Genomic DNA, 20,552 nt, shown 5'->3' on the forward strand with positions numbered 1-20,552 from the left:
CTATTATATTTCCTATCTTGTGGTCTTTGAGGAGCAGGATGTTGACTGACCATTCCTGTTGTATCAAATGTTTGGCTAAACTCCACTTTTTCAAAGAGTCTCAATGAGTTGCTAAGCACGAATCAACCCTATGGCATCAGCTCATCATCACACACTGGTAGACTATATAAAAAGACTTGAAATATGAAATATTGGTTCACTAAATAGGAATGTTTGGTATCATCTTTCTCCTAAGAGAGACTGCTGTTGAGTCTTACCTTTTTCCCTTTTAGTGAGAGAGAGGAATGGGTGCTCCCTTACCCCTCACAGCTCAAGTGAGAGAAGCTTCAAGAGAATGGGTTAGACAGGATGCAAAGGGAGATTCCTGCTGAGCTCTAGCAACTCTAGGCCTCCTCCCCATCCCTGTCTCAGAATGCAGCTGGGTAGGGGCACCTTGAGAGACTGAGAGGTTGATATGTGTCTCCTAGGGTTTTGGGGATAAAAGAGACCCGTGCCTCCTTCCTACCAGGAGAATACTGAAGGCAGGAGGCTGACGGGAGAGGCCACCCCCACGCCCCAAGGCAGGAAGAGGAGAGAGGGCTGCCTGCACGTCCCCCTTTTGTGTTGCAAGGATATGTGGGCCAATTGCATGCCGCAGTGTATATCCTGCCTATTTGTATAATGCTCTGAAGTTTGATTTGATGCCTTGGTCCCTGCCCTTGTGGATATGATACTCCGAGGGAGAGGCAGATAGTAATAAAGGAATTATACAAATAAATATAAACCTAATTGTTATAAATGCTAAGGTGGAATGGTGTGTGGTGCTACAAGGACATGTAATAGGTGTATTTAGTTGGTCTGGGAAGGTTCCCTTGAGGAAGTGATGTTTGAGATCCTAGAGTAGGAGTTGGCCAGAGGCAACTGATGGGAGGAAGGAACAACACATCCCGAGTTCCTAAAGTCAGAGAGAACATGGCACCTGCAGGGAACAGAAAGGTTAGTGTGCAGGGAACAGAAAGGTTGGTTAGGCAGGAAGCCAGGGAGGAGCATGTGGAGATGTGTAAGGCCCAACCTCGGGCCTTAGGGACACCTTAGAACTTTGTTTTTTATCTTAAGAGCACTGGAAAGTTATTAAAATATTTAAAACTGGGGATGATATTTGAAAACTGATCTAAAATATATATATATATGTATTTGTCTTTTTAGGGCCGCACTACGGCATATGGAGGTTCCCAGGATGGGGGTCGAGTTGGAGCTGTAGCCACCTGCCTATGCCACAGCCACAGCAACGCAGGATCCGAGCCACATCTGCAAGCTTCACCACAGCTCACAGCAACGCCAGATCCTCAACCCACTGAGCAAGGCCAGGGATCGAACCCACATCCTCATGGATGCTAGTTGGATTCATTAACCGCTGAGCCATGACAGGAACTCCTAAAAAGGATCCCTATTTTGAACGGATCATTCTGGCTGCAGTGTGAGGAGTGGATTATCAGGTGATGTGCAGGTATAGACCACTTTATCCATTTTCCCTGGAGTACATTGGAGCATTTGGATCTTCAGAGTGTTACTTTTGAGATTCAGGAAGTTTTCTTATTTATACCTTTGGAGAATACCTCTAGTCCCTTTACTGTTGTCTTCTTTAGAAATTCTTATATACTTGTAAGTTGGATCTATGCAACTGTAGGGAAGAAAATTTGCCACCCCAAAACATCTCTTTGGCATGTGGATTATTTCAGGCTGAAAACAACTGAGGCCTAAAAGACTCAGGAAGAAACTTTGACCTTCGTGCTAACTGCCTGAAGAATTTAGGTAGAGGACCTATTACAGGCATAAAGCTATCACCAGCGATATCTGCAGTGAATATGGACTAGGTGTGGTGGGGGAAACTGGGAGAGGTCAGCGCCCACTCTGTGTCCTGCTATCTCTGCATTGTCAAGCATTTGCTTTTGCATTTCCTTTTCTTTTCTTTTTCTTTTTTTTTTTTTTTTGTCTTTTGTCTTTTTAGGGCCACACCCACAGCATATGGAGGTTCCCAGGCTAGAGGTTGAACTGGAGCTGTAGCTACAGCTACAGCCACAGCAATAGCCAGAGCTGAGCCACATCTGCAAGCGACACCACAGGTCATGGCAATCCAGACCCTTAACCCACTGAGCAAGGCCAGGGATGGAACCCGCGTCCTCATGGATACTAGTTGGATTTGTTAACCACTGAGCCACAGAGGGAACGCTTTCATTTCCTTGTTGATTATCACCTCCTCTTTAAAGCCCCAAACCATCAGCCCCAGCGCCCTCTCTCGTCCCTAGCTGAAGAGTGTATATAAGGTGAGGGGTTCAGCCATTTGGGTGACTCCCCCCTCATTTTTGGGGGGTCTCTCCCATGTATACATGTTATTCAACTTGTGTGATTTTCTCCTGTTAAACTGTGTTATGTCAATTTAATTCTTAGACTAGCCAGAAGAACCTAGAAGGGTAGAGGAAAATCTCTTCCTTCCTGACACAACCTACCCTTCATCCTGTAATCACCGTAATTTTCTTTCCTTTCCCATGTGTTCTGGGAATATTTAAATTTCTAATGCAAGGTCAGTTGTCCCACTTATGTCTTCATTTCAGTTTATATCTGGACTTCTGTGTCAAATTTTATTTTATTGTACTTAATGCGTGCTTCTTAGTCTGCTACTTCTCATCATGGTCTGCTTTATTCTTTTTTTTTCAAGAAAAATATTATGCTTTACACTTAATTTTATTGGAGCATAGTTGATTTATAATGTTGTGTTAGTTTTAGGTGTACAGCAAAGTGAATCTGTCATACATGTAAATATATCCATTCTTTTTTCCCATATATGTTATTACAAACTATCGAGTAGATTTTCTGAGCTACGCAGTGGGCTCTCACCAATCATCTATCTTATACAGTCGTGTGGATGTGTTATTCCTCCCACCCCAGTTCTCCCATCGCCAGTGGTTTCATCTATAGTAACCATAAGACTGGTTTTGAAATCCATGAGTTCGTTTCTGTTTTTTATTTTATTTTTTGTCTTTTTAGGGCTGCATCTGCGGCACATGGAGAGTCCCAGGCTAGAGGTCGAATCGGAGCTGTAGCCTCCAGCCTACACCACAGCCACGGCAATGCCAGATCTGAGCTGCATCTGCAACCCACACCACAGCTCGTGGCAATGCCGGATCCTTAACCCTCCACGAGGCCAGGGATTGAACCTGCAACCTCATGGTTCCTAGTCAGATGTGTTTCTGCTGAGCTTCGCCGGGAAGGCTGTGTTTCTGTTTTGAAAATAAGTTCTTCTGTATCATTTTTATTAGATTCCACATGTAAGTGATATCTTTTGTACTTGGTTGAGATCAGAGAAGAGCTATTTAGAACCATTTCTCGTGTCTGTTTTTCTCACAAAGTTTTTTCCTCTGACTTTTCAGGACACTGGTCTCTTGTCGTGAGCTGCAGGTGTATGTCATTGTGGTGATTCTAAGCGTGCTGGTGATGACGTGGTGAAGCGGAGTGGTGGTGTCTGAGGGGTACTGGGGGTGATGTGCCGGGGATGGAGATGGTGAGGTGTTGAGTTGGGTGATGATACTGAGAAGGCTAATGCAGTGTGGAAGGATGATTTTTGGGTGGCGTCTGAAAGTGATGATGAGCGTACCGGTGGGGTGACGAGGTGAAGATGATGATGTAACGTCTGATGAAAATAACAGAGGGATGGCGTGGGGAACGTTACGGTGCCTTGGGTATGTGCTTTGTAGCGAGGGGACACACGTGGGATCAAGGCAGGTACAAGTGAAGAGAAGTTTCTTCAGATGCCTCTGAGGGACGCTGGATCGTTCTCCTCTTCCTGCTTAGCTGCAGCTGTTGGCCCAGTTGTTTAACGAGCTGAAGTTCTTAACGATGTTCCTCCTGAGTCCTCAAGCCCTGAACTTAACAAGCCTCCTAGGACTTGTCACTTCAGAGCCACGCAACTGTGGCTTAATTGGGCCACAGCCTGGAGGGAGCACTCCTGGGGCAGAGGGGCCCAGGAGTGGCTCCCAGTAACTGGGGAGTAGACTTAGAGACTCACAGCAGGGGCGGGACCTGGGAAGCATGATCAAGACATTTCTTCTGGCTTAATTGGGATTAGGAGAGTGTAGCAGTCTACGTAATTGACAGTTTTTTTATCCTCCTGGGAAGTGTCAAGTTAATGCACATCTCGTGGGGAATTCTCAGTAGCTCAGTTTGGGGCCTTTGATTTTGCTTGGGAAGTCATGTCGCAAACCTAAAGTAGGCCCTAAATTCAGGTAGCATAAGTTACCTGAGAAGTTTTCTCCACCTTGACGTGCAAGTCAGTTATGATGATTGGAGCTCTTAGGAGCCTTAAAGGTGACAGTGATAGCCTGGTTACATCAGAAACCACTGAAGTGTTTTTACTGCTATTATTTGTAATTTAGCTTATCTCTGACTACACAAGTAGGCCTTAAAACACTTACTGTAAATGTTGAAACAACGCAGATAAGTAAGAGTCTCCTTTGATTTTTACTTCACTTCTGGTCCCCACATAAGAGGTTAAATCTGCTTCCAGATTCTTTAAATATATGCGTTAACATGACATACATACAAACATGTAAAAATATGATTTTCTTTTTTAAGATGGAGGACATACTGATATAATAATGATATAAATGACATACTATTTTTACTGTTAGGTCAAAAGATAGATACACCTTTTTCAGGCTTCTTGAGATGTAATTGACATATAAAATTGTAAGCTATTTCGCACGTATGTCACGGTGATTGGATACACGTACACCTTGCGAAGGCATTCCTCCCATCTAGGTAATGAACACCTCTGTTGTCTCACAGACTCGCTATTTTGTGTGTGTGTGACAACATTTAAGTTCTGCTCCGAGTAAATTTTAATTATGTAGAGTCGACCAAGGCCATCATGGGAAGACCACAGTCCTCGTGTTTTATGGTAGGTCCACCGATTTCTCATCTCGCGGCTGGAGTTGTGTAGCACCTTTTACCAAGCTCTCTCTGTGTTCCCCCTCTCCCCGCTCCTGGCAGTTTTTCTGATCTTGTTTTTATGAGTTTGATGTTTAAAAAATGAAACATATATATGATACTATGCAGTATTTTCTTATTTCACTTAACACAATGTCCTCAAAGTCCACCTATATTGTTGCAAATGGCAAGGTTTCCTGTTTTTTTCATGGCTGAATAATTTATATATACATATATATATACACACACACATACATATATATATACATCCTCTTTACCCATTCAAGTGTTAATGGATATTTAGGTTTTCCATATCTTGGCAGTTGTGAATAATGCTGCAATAAATATGGGAATGCAAACATTTTTGTGATAGCTTGTTTCATTTCCTTTGGATGTATGCCCAGAAGAGAGAGTGCTAGATCATATGGTAGTTATATATATATATAAATACATACATATATATATATTTTTTGGGAAACCTCCATCCTGTTCTCCGTACTGGCTGTAGACCATCTACGTTGCCACCAACAGTGCGCCAGGGATCCCTTTTATCCACGTCCTTGTCAATACTAGCTGTTGCCTGTCTTTTTGACAATAGTCATTCTAACAGGTGTGAGGTGATATCGCGTTATGATTTTGCTTTGCATTTTCTGGATGATTGATGGTATATGTTAATTGTATATGTTAATATATGGCAATAATGTTGAGTGTAGCTGTTGGCTGTTCGTATGTCTTTGGAAAAATGGAAACCTCGTCAGTTGTTCTGCCCATTTTTATTTTTACTTTTAATTTTAGTTTTAATTTAATTTTATTTTATATTCACTTTTTAGGGACGCGCCCATGGCATAGGGAGGTTCCCAGGCTAGGAGTCCAAAAGGGAATGTAGCTACTGGCCTAAGCCACAGCCACAGCAACGCCAGATCCCAGCTGCATCTGTGCCACAGCTCATGGCAACACTGGATCCTTAACCCACTGAGCAAGGCCAGGGATGGAACCTGCGACCTCATGGATACCAGTCAAATTTGTTTCTGCTAACTCCTGTTCTGCCCATTTTTAAAGCAGATTTTTTTGCTTTTGCTATTGAGCTGTATGAGTTCTTTATATATTTTGAGTATTTTCCCCTTATCAAATATGTGATTTGCAAACATTTTTCTCGCATTCTCTGGGTTAACTTTTGGTTTGCTGTAGTCCCACATTTTATTTTTGATTTTTTTTTGCATGTGCTTTAGGTCATATCCAAAACATCCTTTTGCAAGCCCATGTCAAAGAGCTTTTTTCTCCCCCCTGTATTTTCTTCTAGGATTTTTATGGTTTCAGATCTTACATTTAAGACTTTATGGAGTTCCCGTCCAGTGATTCAACGAACCCGCCTGAGGACTCGAGTTCGATCCCTGGCCTTGCTCAGTGGGTTAAGGATCCAGTGTTGCCATGAGCTGTGGTGTAGGTCACATATGGGGGCTTGGATCCTGAGTTGCTGTGGCTACAGCTCCAATTGGACCCCCTAGCCTGGGATCTTCTATATGCTGTGGGTATGGCCCTAAAAAGACAAAAAAAAAAAAAAAAGACTTCAATCCATTTCAAGTTAATTTTTGCGAGTGTTGTAAGATAGTCTAATTTCACTCTTTTACATGTGAATATCCAATTTTCCCATCACCTCTTATTGAAGAGATTGTCTTTGCTCCCTTGAGTATTTTTGGCTTCCATATCAAGCATTAGTTGACTGTATATGCATGGGTTTATTTCTGGGCTCTCAATGCTGTTCCGTTAGTCTACGTGTCTTTGTTTATGCCAGTAACATGCTGTTTTGATTGCTATAGTTTTTTTTTTTTCTTTTATGGCCACACCCATGGCATATGGGAGTTCCTGGTCCAGGGATTAAGTCTGAGGCCAGATCCTTTAATCCACTGCACCCGGCTGGGGATCAAACCTGTACTTCTGCAGTGACCCAAGCCACTGCCGTCAGATTCTTAACCCCTTGTGCCACAGTAGAGACTCCTGTAGCTTTTTAGCAGAGCTTAAAGTTAGGAAGTGTTGTGCTTCCTTCTTTGTCCTCGGGGATTTCTTTGGGTATTTGGGATATTTTGTGGTCCCATATAAATTTTGGAACTATTTTTTCTACTTCTGTAAAAAATGCCATTGGAGGAGCTCCCACTGTGGCACAGTGGAGTCAGCAGTATCTTGGGACTTGGGTTCAATGCCCACCCGGCACAGTGGGTTAAGGATCCCGCCTTGCTGCAGCAGTTTAGGTGGAGACTGCTGCTTAGATCTGATTCCTGGCTTGGGAGCTCCATATGCCACGGGGCGGCCAAAAAATAAAAAAAAAAATAAATAAATAAATAAAAAGAAAAGAAAAAAAAGAAAAAAGAGCCATTGGAATCTTGATAGACATTGCAATAAATGTATAGATGGTTTGGTAATATTGACACTTTAACGATGTTACTTTTTCCAGTCCATGAGTACAGGATATTTTTCATTTATTTGTGTCTTCAACTTCTTTCATCAAGGTCTTGTAGTTTTCAGAGTAGAGATCTTTCAACTCCTTGGTTAAATTTATTCCTAAGTATTTTATTGTTTTTGATGCTGTTTTAAGTGGAATCATTTTTTTTTCTTCAGAATATCAGTTGTTAGTGTAAACAAATATATCCTGCAGCTTTGCTGAATTCCCTTATTAGCTCTAACAGTTTTTTGATGGGGACGTTGGGGCTTTTTAAAGTTATGTCATCTGCAAATAGTTTACTTCTTTCTTTCCAATTCTGATATCTTTTTTTTTTTTTTTTTTTGCTTGATTTCTCTGGCCAGGACTTCCAGTACTATGTTCAGTAGGAGTGGTAAAAGAGGACACTCTTGTTAACAATTACTTAAAAAATTTTCTTTGGCCAACCTGATGGATGAACTGGCATCTTATTTAAATGCCGCTAATTACTAATAAAATGGACATTTAAAAAAAAGGATTATTGACCATATTAATTTAAAAAATTACTTATAATAGTCCACTTTTTATGAGTTTTAAAATATATATTCTGAATATATATTCTATATATTTATATACTTCTATATATAATGCATATTTATCTCTTTCCTGTATTATATGTGTTGTAAATATTTTCTCCCATTTTATAGTTTTCTTTTGAGTTTTGGGGCATTTTGTTGTTGTTGTCGTCAAATCAATCAGTCCTTTTCCTTATGGCTGCGTATATGTGATCTTACTTAGAAATGCAACCTACATCTTAAAAGCATAAAAAATATTTAACATTTTCACATGTGCTTTTAGCTCCTTAATTTATCAAGAATTTATTTTTATTTTTATTTTATTTTATTTTATTTTTTATTTTTAAGGCCGCACTCACAGCATTTGGAGGTTCCCAGCTAGGGGTCTAATTGGAGCCACAGCTGCTGGCCTACAGCAGATCCGAGCTGCATCTGTGACCTACACCACAGCTCACAGCAACTCCGGATCCTTAACCCACTGAGGGAGGCCATGGATCAAACCCACAACCTCATGGTTCCTAGTTGGATTTGTTTCTGCTGCGTCATGATGGGAACTCCAATAATTTATTTTTGTTATGAGGAGAATAGAGATCTAATATTTTTCCAGACTGAGAGCCAATTGTACCAATAACATTTATTGAATAACACATCCTTTACCCTGCTGATTTGAAATTCTGTCATAACTATAGTCAAATGCTCCAGGTAACTATGATTCTACTTTGAACTCTTATCGATCAATTAATATGTTTTCTGATCTAGCAGAAAAAGTTTTCTTTTAGCTATTTTTTAATGCATTTTTTTCTTCCAAATAAACTTTAGAATCAGCTAATCAAGTTCTATAAATATATTTTTGAGACTTAGATTGGGTTTTGAGTTAATAAATTGCAGAAGTGACATCTTTACAATGTTGAGCTTTCCAATTCATATATATATTCTATCTTTATTTTTAGTGGCATTCTTCATATAGATCTTAAATGTTTATTAATAAGCTGATTTTTTAAAAAAATATAATTTTTCCTCAGTTACAAATGTTAGTTTTTTCCCCATTATGTTGGATGTCCACTCTCATTACTTTTATTCAACCTGGTTTTGGAAATCCTAGCTGTGTCTATCACAGAAGAAAAAGAAATAAAAGGAATACAAATTGAAAGAAGTGGAATTGTCACTGTTGGCAGATGATATTATACATAGAAAATCCTAAAGAAGATACCGGAAAACTGTTAGAGCTCATCAATGAATTTGACAAAGTTGCAAGATACAAAATTAATACACAGAAATCTCTTGGATTCCTACACACTAACAACAAAAGATCAGAAAGAGAAATTAAGGAAATAATTCTATTTACCATTCCATCAAAAAGAATAAAATATCTAGGAATAAACCTACCTAAGGAGGCAAAAGACCTGTACTCTGAAACTATAAAATGTGGTTGAAAGAAATAGAACATGACACAAATAAATGAAAAGATATACCATGCTTTTGGATTGGAAGACTCAATATTGTCAAAATGACTGTACTTCCCAAGGCAATCCACAGATTCAATACAATTCCTATCATTACCAATGGCATTCCTCACAGAGCTAGAACAAAAAATTTTTAAATTTGTATGGAGATAGAAAAGACCCCAAATAACCAAAGTAATCTTGAGGAAGAAAAATGGAGCTGGAGAAATCAGGCTCCCTGACGTCAGACTATGTTGGTAATAACTGGAAGGTATGTTACTTTTGTTTTCTTTGTTCATCTTGTGTATAGTTTTCATTTTTTAAATCTATTAATGTAGGACAATGCATTAATATATTTTCTAATTTGGAATCCTTTTTGCATTCAATGAGTAAATCCTACTTGGTTATGATGCAGTATTAATATACTGCTACAGTACAGTTAATATTTTATTAAGGATATTTATATCTATTATTTGCAAGGGAAATATTGGCTTTTAACTTTCACATTTTGTATTATCTTTCTTTCTCCAATTATATTATTAGTCTCCTAACAAGGAAGCATCCATCTTTTCTGGAAGAAAACTCTGGAACAGTTTGTGTAATATGGGAAGAATCTGTTCGGTAAAAGGGTTAGTCGGGTAGTAGGATCATTCTTGGGCTCCAAGATTTTTTTAAATTTATTTTTATTTTTTAAAGCTTCTTCTTTTCCCTTTTTTTGGCAGCCCTGCAGCATATGGAGTTCCTGGGCTGGGGATCAGATCCCAGCCAAAGTTGTTGCAGTGCTGGATCATTTAACCCACTGCGTGGGGCTGGGGAATGAATCTGCTTCCTGGCACTGTAGAGTTGCCACTGATCCCATGGCACTAGAGTGGGAACTCCAAGACTTTTTAAAAAATATAGATTCTTGACTAACATAATAACTTGTTTTCTTGGTATACTTTGAGATTTTTACTTTGAGATTTTACTTCTTGAGCAGATTTGACTGGGTAAATTGTTCTAAAAAAACTACTCATTAGATCTATATATTCAAATTTACCGTTATAAAATTTTATTTTATTATTTTTTATTTTATGATTTTTATTTTTTCCATTATAGTTGATTTTTGGTGTTATAAAATTTTATGTAGTACTTCCTCAAAATTAAAATAAAACCCTTACTGTCTTTTGTAATATCTTTTTTTCTTGTAAGTTGTCTATCATTTATATCTTTGTATTTAGTCATCATTTTCAAAAACATGTATAAATTTGATGGTCTTTTTCTATTTTATTGATTTATGTATTTTAAAATTACTTTCTTCATTCTTCTTTGTCAGTATTCATTTACTTGATTATGTTTTTATTTTTTTATTAATATTACTATTAAACACTGAGTACAAATGATGAAAAGAAAAAAACCACAAATTATTAATATCAGGAATAGAAAAGAGGATATACCTCAAATCTGAAGACATCACAATGCACAATAAAAATGTATTCTTAACAATTTTATTCTAAGAATTTTGACAATTTAGCTAAATTAAATATATATATTGAAAAATAGATTAAATGAGATAAAGAAAAAATATGACCACTTGAATAGTTGCAGAAAAAAATGTTTACTAAAATCTAATACTTTTTTCTCTCAGCTTTGTTAAGTATGATTGACAAAAATTGTATGTATTTAAAGTATACAGTGTGATATTTTGATACATGCATTCATTGCAAACTGTCATAATCAAGCTAATTAACATATCCGTCATGTCACATAGTTACCTTTTTTTTTTTTTGCTGTATGGTTAGAACACTTAAAATTTACTCTTTTAGCAAAATTTAAGTATACCATCAGTAATATTAATTATGACCACTATATTGTACTTTAAGTCATCACGATGTGTTTTATAACTGAAAGTTTGTACAATTTGACTAAAATTTACCCCATTTCCTCCCACCCCCAGCTCCTGGTAACCACAGTTCTATTCATATATTTATGGGTTTAACTTCTTTAGATTCACACCTCCGCAGTGACCTGAGCTGCTGCTGTTGGATTCTTAACCTACTTCACCATGGTGGGAAATCCAGTAGTTCTATTTTTAATTCTTGAGGAACGTCCCTATTTTTCCATAATGGTTGTACCAATTTACATTTCCACATTTGTTATCTTTTGACTTTTTTTTTTTGCTACACTCAGAGCATATGGAAATTCCCTGGGGTGGCAACTTAACTTGCACCATAGCAGTAACCAGAGCTATAGCAGTGGCAGTGCTGGATCCTTAACCTGCTGAGCTGCCAAGGAACTCCCTTGACTTTTTAATCATAGCCATTCTAACAGGTGTGAGGTGATATCTCACTATGGTTTTTATTTGCATTTCCCTGATGATTAGTGATGTTGAACAAATTTTTGTATACCTCTTGGCTATCTTTTTTGGAAAAATATATATTCAATTCCTTTACTCATTTTTGATTGTTTTTTTCCTCTTGAGTTGTATGAATTCCTTATATACTTTGAATATTAACTTCTTGTTAAATGTAGGGTTTTCAGTATTTCTCTAATCTGTAGGTTGTCCTTTCATTTTGTTGATTGTTTTCTTTATATAAACCTTTAGTTTAATATAATCCCACTTGTTGATTTTTGCTTTTGTTGTCTTTGCTTTTCATGTCATACCCCCAAACAAATCATTGCTAAAAGCAGCATCAAAAATATTTTACCCTGTTTTTTGATAGAAGTTTTATAATTTCAGGTTTTACAATTAAGTATTTCATCCATTTTGAATTGATTTTTGTGTATAAGGGTCTGATTTCATTCCTTTGTATGTGACTATCCACTTTTCCCAACACCATTAAATGAAGAGACTATCCTTTCCCCATTGTGTATCCTTGGCAACCTTGTGGAAGATTAGTTGATCATATGCATGCAAGTTTATTTATACACTCGCTGTGCTATTCCATTGATCTAGGAGTCTGTTTTTAATTCCAATACCATACTGTTTTGATTACTATAGCTTTATAAAACAGTTTGAAACAGGAAATGTGATGTCTCAAGTTTTATTGTTCTTTTTCTTTAATAGCCACACCCATTGCATATGGAAGTTCACTAGCCAAAGATTGAATCCAAGTCACAGCTGCAACCTATGCTGCAGCTGTGGCAACACAGTATCCTTTAACCCACTGTGCTGGGCCAGGGATTGAATTTGTGCCTCTGCAGTTATCTGAGTCACTTCAGAGACAATGCTGGATCCTTGATGCACTGCACCACAGTGATAACTTCCTAGTTTGTTGTTGTTGTGTTGTTCTTGCTCAAGATTGCCTTAGTTATTTGAGGTCTTTTATGGTTCCTATGATTTTTTTCTCTATTTTCTGTGAAAAATACCCTTGAAATTCTGATAAGGACTGCACTGAATCTGTAGATCACCTTAGGTAGTATGAACATTTTAATAATATTAGTTTTTCCATCAGTGACCATGGGATACTTTTCCATTTATTTGTGTCTTCAATTTCTTTCATCAATGTTTTATAGTTCTCAGTGTACAGACCTTTGACTTCCTTGGTTAAATTTATTCCTATGTATTTTATTTCATTTGATGCTATTATACATGGGATTGTTTTCTTAATTTCTGTTTCCATTGTTCATTGTTGGTGTATACAGATGGAACAGATTTTTGTATACTGATTTTGTATGTTGCAACCTTACTGAACTTGTTTATTAGTTGTAACAGATTTGGGTTTTTTGTGTGGAATTTTCTGTCTGTCTATGTACATATGTCTGCCTGTCTGTGTCTGTCTATCTATCTATCTATATCATATAATTTGCGAACAGACACAATTTTGCTTTTTCTTTCCTGATTTGTATGTATTTTATTTCTTTTTCTTGACTAATTGTTACGGTTAGAACTTCTAGTATTATACTGAATAGGAGCAGTGAGAGTAGGCCCATTTGCCCTCATCTTAGAGGAGAAAACTTTCAGCCTCTCATCATTGAGTGTGATATTAGCAGTGAGCTTGTCATATGGTCTTTATTATGTCGAGGTACATTCCTTCTATACTTACTTTTTTGAGAATTTTTATTGTGGAAGATGTTGAACTTTGTCAATTGAGATGATCGTATGGTTTTTACCATTCATTCTGTTAATGTGATAAATCACATTTACTAATTTGGATATATTGTACCATTATCTTATCTGGGGATAAATCCCAATTGGTTTTGGTGTTCAATTCTTTTACTATGCTGTTGAATTCAATTTGCTAGTATTTTGTTAGGGATTTTTGCATCTATCTTCATCAGGCATATTGACTAGTAATTTTCTTTTCTTGTAGTAGCTTTGTCTAGTTTTGGAAGGTACTGCTGGCCTCATAAAGTGAGTTTGGAAGTGTTTTTTCATCTTGTATTTTTTGAAGACTTTGAGGAGGGTTGGTATTAATTCTTTGATGTTTGGTATTATTCACACATGAAGCCATCTGGTCCTGGGATTTTCTTTGTTTGGAAATATTTTATACTGATCCAGTCTCTTTCTCCTTACTGGTCTGTTCAGATTTCCTATTTCCTCAAGAAATTTTTTTGGTAGGTTTCAGGTTTTTTAGGAATTTATCCATTTATTTGAAGCTATCTAGGTTTTTTTGGTGTTTAATTGTTCATTGTAGTTTCTTGTAGTCTCTTGTATTATTGTGCTATTACTTGTAATGTCTCCTCTTTTATTTATAATTTTGTCTTCCCTCTTTTTTCTTAGTTAATTTAGCTAAAGTTTGGTCAATTCTGTTTACCTTAAAAAAAACAGTCCTTAGTTTTAATAATCTTTTTTATTGCTTTTCTCATCTATGTTTCATTTATTTCCCTCCTGATCTTTGTTATTTTCCTCCTGCTAACTTTGGGTTTAGTTTGTTCTTCTTTTTATAGTTCCTTGAAGTGTAAATTTAGGTTGTTTATTTCAGATCTTTTATCTTTATTTAGGCATTTATTGCTATAAACTTCCTTTTCAGAACTGCTTTTGCTGCACTTCATAAGTTTTGGTATGTCATATTTCCTTTTCACTCATTTAAATATATTTTTTGATTTCCCTTTTGATTTCTTCTTTAATCCATTAGTTGTTAAAAGTATGTTGTTTAATTTTCACACATTTGTGAATTTTTCAGCTTTTCACTTGTCATTAATTTCTAGTTTCATATCACTGTGATTGGAAAGATATTTGGTATGATTTCAATCTTATTTAATTTGTTAAGACTTATTTTGTGACCTAACACATGATCTATCCTAGAGAATGTTCCATGTGTGCTTGAGAAGAGTGGTTATTCTGCTGCTGTGGAATGATATTTTCTATAAATGTTTATTAGGTTCATTTGGCCTAAAGTGTAGTTCTAGTCACATGTTCCCTTATTGATTTTAGTCCAGATGTTCTACCCCTTGAAGTCTCTTATTATTATTGTCTTGCTGCGTATTTCTTACTTCAGATCTGTTAATAATTGGTTATATATTTAAGTGCTCTGATGTCAGATACACATATATTTATAATTGTTTTATATTTTTGATGAATTTCCTCCTTTATTATTGTATAATGATCTTCTTTGTCTTTAGTGACAGTTTTGGACTTAATTTCTATTTTGTCTCATATAAATATAGCTAGCAAGCTCTTTTGTTTCAATTTGTATGGAATATCTTTTCCCATATCTTCACTTTTAGCTTATGTGTGTCCTTAAAGCTGAAGTAGGCTCTTTTTGGTAGCATACATTTAAGTCTTATTTTTATTTTTAATCCAGTCATCATTCTGGTTTTTGTTGTTGTTGTTTTGATTTTTAGGGCTACACCTGTGGCATATGGAGGTTCCCAGGCTAGGGGTCTAATCGGAGCTGTAGCTGCCTGCCTACACCAGAGCCATAGCAACTTGGGATCCGAGCTGCATCTGCAACATACACCACAGCTCATGGCAACACTGGATCCTTAACCCACTGAGCAAGGCCAGGAATCGAACCTGCAACCTCATGGTTCCTAGTCGCATTCATTAACCACTGAGCCATGATAGGAACTCCTTTTTTTAAAATTTTTGTTTTTTTATTTTATTTTTTTCCCTTTAGTTATTTTGATATGGTTTCACTTAATTCTTTGAATATATTTAAAATAGCTAATTTAAAACCCTTGCCTAGTAAGTCCAATATCCAGGTCTCACTGGGGACGGTGTTTATTGATATTATTTTTCCGTGCATTTGGGACACAGTTTACTTTCATGTCATTTTTTGTTGTTGTTGAAAACTAGACATTTTAAACATATTGTGGCATCTCTGAAAAATAAGACTCTTTTCATTCCCAAGGGTTAGTTATTGTTTATTTTGTTACTTTTCTGAGATGATTCTATAAATTCTGTATTCTTCATCATGTGTCATGAGTTACTGGCATCTCTGCTCCATTAGTGGCCAGCCAGTGATTGGAGGAGAGTACCTTAAACCCTTAGAACCAATAAGTTTCCCAGTCTTTGCTGAGGGACCCTGTGTGCATGCGGGATCTGCCTTCAACACTTAGCAGGCAGTTGAATACTGCCTTATCCCTTACTTCCTCATTGTGCAGGTCTCAAGATCAGGCCAAGGTGAGATCTTAGGGCCTTGTCAGGTGTTTCCTGAGCAGCATATAGCCATAGGTATGCACACAGCCCTACACATGCGTCATAGCTTTTAAAAGTCCTGATAGACATTTCATTCCCTTTTTCTTTTAAGCTGTTTGACATCTTATTGTTTGTCTCAGTTGTTATCCATCACCTCGAAGCTTTGAAGTTAGTGAAGTGCTTTTAATTGTTTTCAACAAATGTCCCTGTAGAAGGGCTTTTTGCACCAGGCAAGGTCCAAGTCAGGTCAAATAAAGACAGCCATGCAAGTGAGGTCTTCCAGGGAAACTCCAGAAATGACAAATAGTGGCAGATATCTCTACAATATTTTAATGTTAGTACTACAGTTTAAATATATAACCCTAGTTAAATTAATTCTGTGCTTACATGCATAATTTCTCCATTCATCTCTTGATTGGCCAAAGGTCATGCTCCAGCAATTTATTCAACAAAGGATCACAAAAGGTATATTTCCTGAATTTTGCACATAAAAATGTTCATTACCCATATAAGAGGGAAAGAAAAGTTTGGTGGGATATAATATTCTTGGGTTGCATGTTTATTTTTCTGCATCTAGAACTTTGGGTAAGGATTAGTCCACTGTCCTGTGCCTTCTACCATGGAGTGATTTTGTGAAAAAGCCTGTGGCCAGGGTAATATTTTTCCTTTGTTAGAGTTTTTTCTTTGGACCCTTCAAAGGAATTTTTTTTTTCATTATTAACACACAGTATATTTATTAGGGTATGCCCCTTTGTTGATCTTCTGACCAGTTTTTACTGGTGCATTGCATTGTGTTACCTTTCAGTTTGTAGAGTCAAAGCTTATTTAAATTTTTTTTTGCTTTATTTATTAAATTTTAATTCCTGTTACATATATTCAATTTAGTCTTCAAAGACACAAATTGATTTCCTATGTTGGTATTCATTTGTGCTATATATCATATCTCTACAATTCTTTCAAGTCTTTGTTAATTTTCATTTTAATTTCTTTTTTTTTTTATTTTATTTTCCCACTGTATAGCAAGGGGGTCAGGTTATCCTTACATGTATACATTACAATTACAGTTTTTCCCCCACCATTTCTTCTGTTGCAACATGAGTATCTAGACATAGTTCTCAATGCTATTCAGCGGGATCTCCTTGTAAATCTATTCTAGGTTGTGTCTGATAAGCCCAAGCTCCCGATCCCTCCCACTCCCTCCCCCTCCCATCAGGCAACCACAAGTCTCTTCTCCAAGTCCATGATTTTCTCTTCTGAGGAGATGTTCATTTGTGCTGGATATTAGATTCCAGTTATAAGTGATACCACTAAAGGAAACAATAGAAAAGTTAGACTTAATTGATATCTTCAGGACACTACATCCAAAAAAATCAGAATACACATTCTTCTCAAATGCTCATGGAACATTCTCAAGAATCGACCACATATTGGGACATAAAGCGAATCTCAATAAATTTAGGAGCATAGAAATTATCTCAAGTATCTTCTCTGACCACAATGCCATGAAATTAGAAATCAACCACGGGAAAAGGAAAGAGAAAAAACCTACTCCATGGAGACTAAACAACATGCTACTAAAAAACCAATGGGTCAATGAGGAAATCAAGAAGGAAATTAAAATCTACCTTGAAACAAATGATAGTGAAGACACAACCTCTCAAAATCTATGGGATGCTGCGAAAACAGTGCTCAGAGGGAAATTTATAGCAATCTAGGCCTTTCTCAAAAAAGAAGAAAGATCCCAAATTGACAACTTAACCCTCCACCTAAACGAATTAGAAAAAGAAGAACAAAAAAGTCCTAAAGTCAGCAGAAGGAAGGAAATTATAAAGATCAAAGAAGAAATCAATAAAATAGAGACTCAAAAAACAATAGAGAAAATTAATAAAACCAAGAGCTGGTTCTTTGAAAAGGTGAACAAAATTCATTTTAATTTCTTAATTTTCTTGTTCTGACTTCCTTGTCCTTAGATGGGGTTTTAGCAATGTCTGGCCTACTTTTTGCTGCATGCCATATGACCATTATTTCTATGGTCATTTTATTTTTCTCATCTATTTCTTTCCAGAATTCCATGAGGTTTTATTTATTTATTTTAAGGCTGCACTTGCAGCATATGGAAGTTCTCAAGCTAGGGGTCAAATTGGTGCTGCAGCTGCTGGCCTACGCTACAGCCACTGCAGTGCTAGATCCAAGCCACATCTGCAATGAATGCCACAGCTTGCAGCAACGGTGGATCCTTAACCCACTGTGTGAGGCCAGGGATTGAACTCACATCCTCATGGACACTGTGTCAGGTTCTTAACCCAATGAACCACAATGGGAACTCTCCCAGCTTATATTTAATTTTTTTTGATGTTGTCACATATGCATTTAATGAACTCTTGAATATTTTTTTGAGCTCTTTAGTTATTTCATTAAACACTTTGAATTTTATGGCCATGAAATGCTATCTTCAAACTATAGTGACTATGCATGTTGCATGATATCTATAAATTCCTTGAGAATAGAAACTATGTCTTATTCTTTTGATCTTCTGATAGCAGACACTCTGGAAAGACTAGTTAAAAAAATACTTCTCAAGCCAATATTCACTCATTCACAGTTAAAAAGTTTCCACTTACACAAGTGAGCACATTCCAAATTACATATGATGAAAGGAAGATACGAACCCAGAACTCTGACTTCCCAGGAAGATCTCTTTTTCCATGCTGGACTGTCCCAGAAAATGAAAGTTGACCTATTTTCCAGTATATAGGTAGGTATACAATTACAGGGGCTGTGCCTGAACTCACATTCCAATAGCTCTGGTTGTCTCAACCTTAGTATTTTTCACATTGTGTGCTGGATAATTCATTGTTGCTGAGGGGTGTCCTATGCATTGGTAGATATTTAACAGCATCTGGCTTTTTGACTCACTAGATGCCAGTAGTATTCCCTTCCCTTCTCCCCCTCTTTCCACCAGTTGTGACAACCAAAAATGTCTACAGTTTTAGGGTTTTTCTTTCCTAGTATTATTCTCTCTAGTAACTCCTATCCAGTTTTTCCCACATGCCAGCCTTCAGAGTGATATTTCTGAAATTCAAACTATTTTATTCCTTTTTATTCCCTTTACATGTTCTGAGAGCTCCACATTGCCCAGTGCAGGTTCTTGTCATGGTATAAGGAGAATTTTTTAACCTAGCCCCGCTTCCCTCTTTGACTCCCCCCGTCACTCTGACTCAAATGTACACTGTCAGAGCATACCAGTCAAGTGTTCTCTGCTCTCCATACAGTCTGTGCACTTTCACTTCATATTTCTCTTGCTTGCCTCTAACAGTCTTAAAAGCTTTATTCTTATTAACTTGTTTAATCTTCACTATGACCCTATGAAGCAAGTTCTCTTTTACTGATAAAAGGTCTGGAGGCCTGGAGAGGTTTTTAAAACCTGCCCAAAGTCACACAGCTAGTAAATATGTGAAACCAGGGATCCAACCTGTGCAGTCTGGTGCTAAACCAGAGAAAACATGGAGCATGGGAAGGTATGGGCAGGCCTGGCTAGAACAAGGAGGGCTTTTAGGGAGGGTGAGGGTAGTTGGCTGGCTGTACACAGTCTTGAGCACTAGATACTGGGTTTTGGAGTTAATGATCAGACCTTGGGGAATTCAAAGGCCCAGGGAGCTCATTAGGAAGATTTTAGATTTGTCCTCTCAGGAACCAAGGCTCTCAAGATCAGGGATTCAAAGGAAAGATACTCAGACCTCTGACCCACCCCTCACACAGAGCCCGACAGCAGGTAAAGAAGGCAGTGGTGGGCAGGGGCCCGAGTCTTGGGGCATTCTGTCTTCTGCCTGCCGTGGTTTTCTTTACTGTCTGCAAACCTTCACGTCTGCGTGTCCTTTCATGTCTGTGCTTCTTGCTCTACCCTTTTCTTCTCTGTCTATCTCTTCCTTCCTGTCTCTCTGACTTGCTTTTTTGCTAACTCTCTACTCCACTGCCTTTCTCTCATACTCTGACTGTATTTTAGTGTGCACAACTCCCTCAAGGTATCTGGCCTCTAGTAGCCAATAAAGATATGGAGAAGGAGGAGGAACTGTGGTTGGGGAAGCTGAGGCAGTTGGACTTCCCTGTGTCCCTGTCCTAATCAGTGGGGCCCTTGGAAGTGGGCGAGACAGGGGGGTGGCAGATGGGAGTTGGGGAAGGTATGTAGGACAGCATAGGATATAAAGGAGAAGGAGGGGAGCTGCAAGATCATCTCAGGGGAGGCAGGGATTTGGGGGGCCACCTTGAAAATGGGAATTTCTCAAAAGATCTCTTACTGAGGAGCAGAGAGCAAAGCAGGTCCCTTCCACCAAGATGTCTTCAGTCCACTGATGCTCCCTGTTATACTAGAGGGATTAGGGGTTGAGTGTGCTTTTGGAGGCTGCCCGTCTATTCCCCCATTCCTACTCCCCCTATTTATTCTTCCCTAAGTACCCCATGCTTTTTCCCACATACATTCTGTGCCATGTTATTGATCCTCAGCGGAAAAGCTCTTTTATTAAGATTGCTACCAACAAATGTTATGGGATGGGGGATGGAGGTCACAAGTGGGAGGTTTCTGCAATGCCCCAGACACTAGGCAT

This window comes from Sus scrofa, chromosome 6 (assembly GCF_000003025.6).
Source record: "Sus scrofa isolate TJ Tabasco breed Duroc chromosome 6, Sscrofa11.1, whole genome shotgun sequence".
In the NCBI taxonomy this organism is placed as follows: domain Eukaryota; kingdom Metazoa; phylum Chordata; class Mammalia; order Artiodactyla; family Suidae; genus Sus; species Sus scrofa.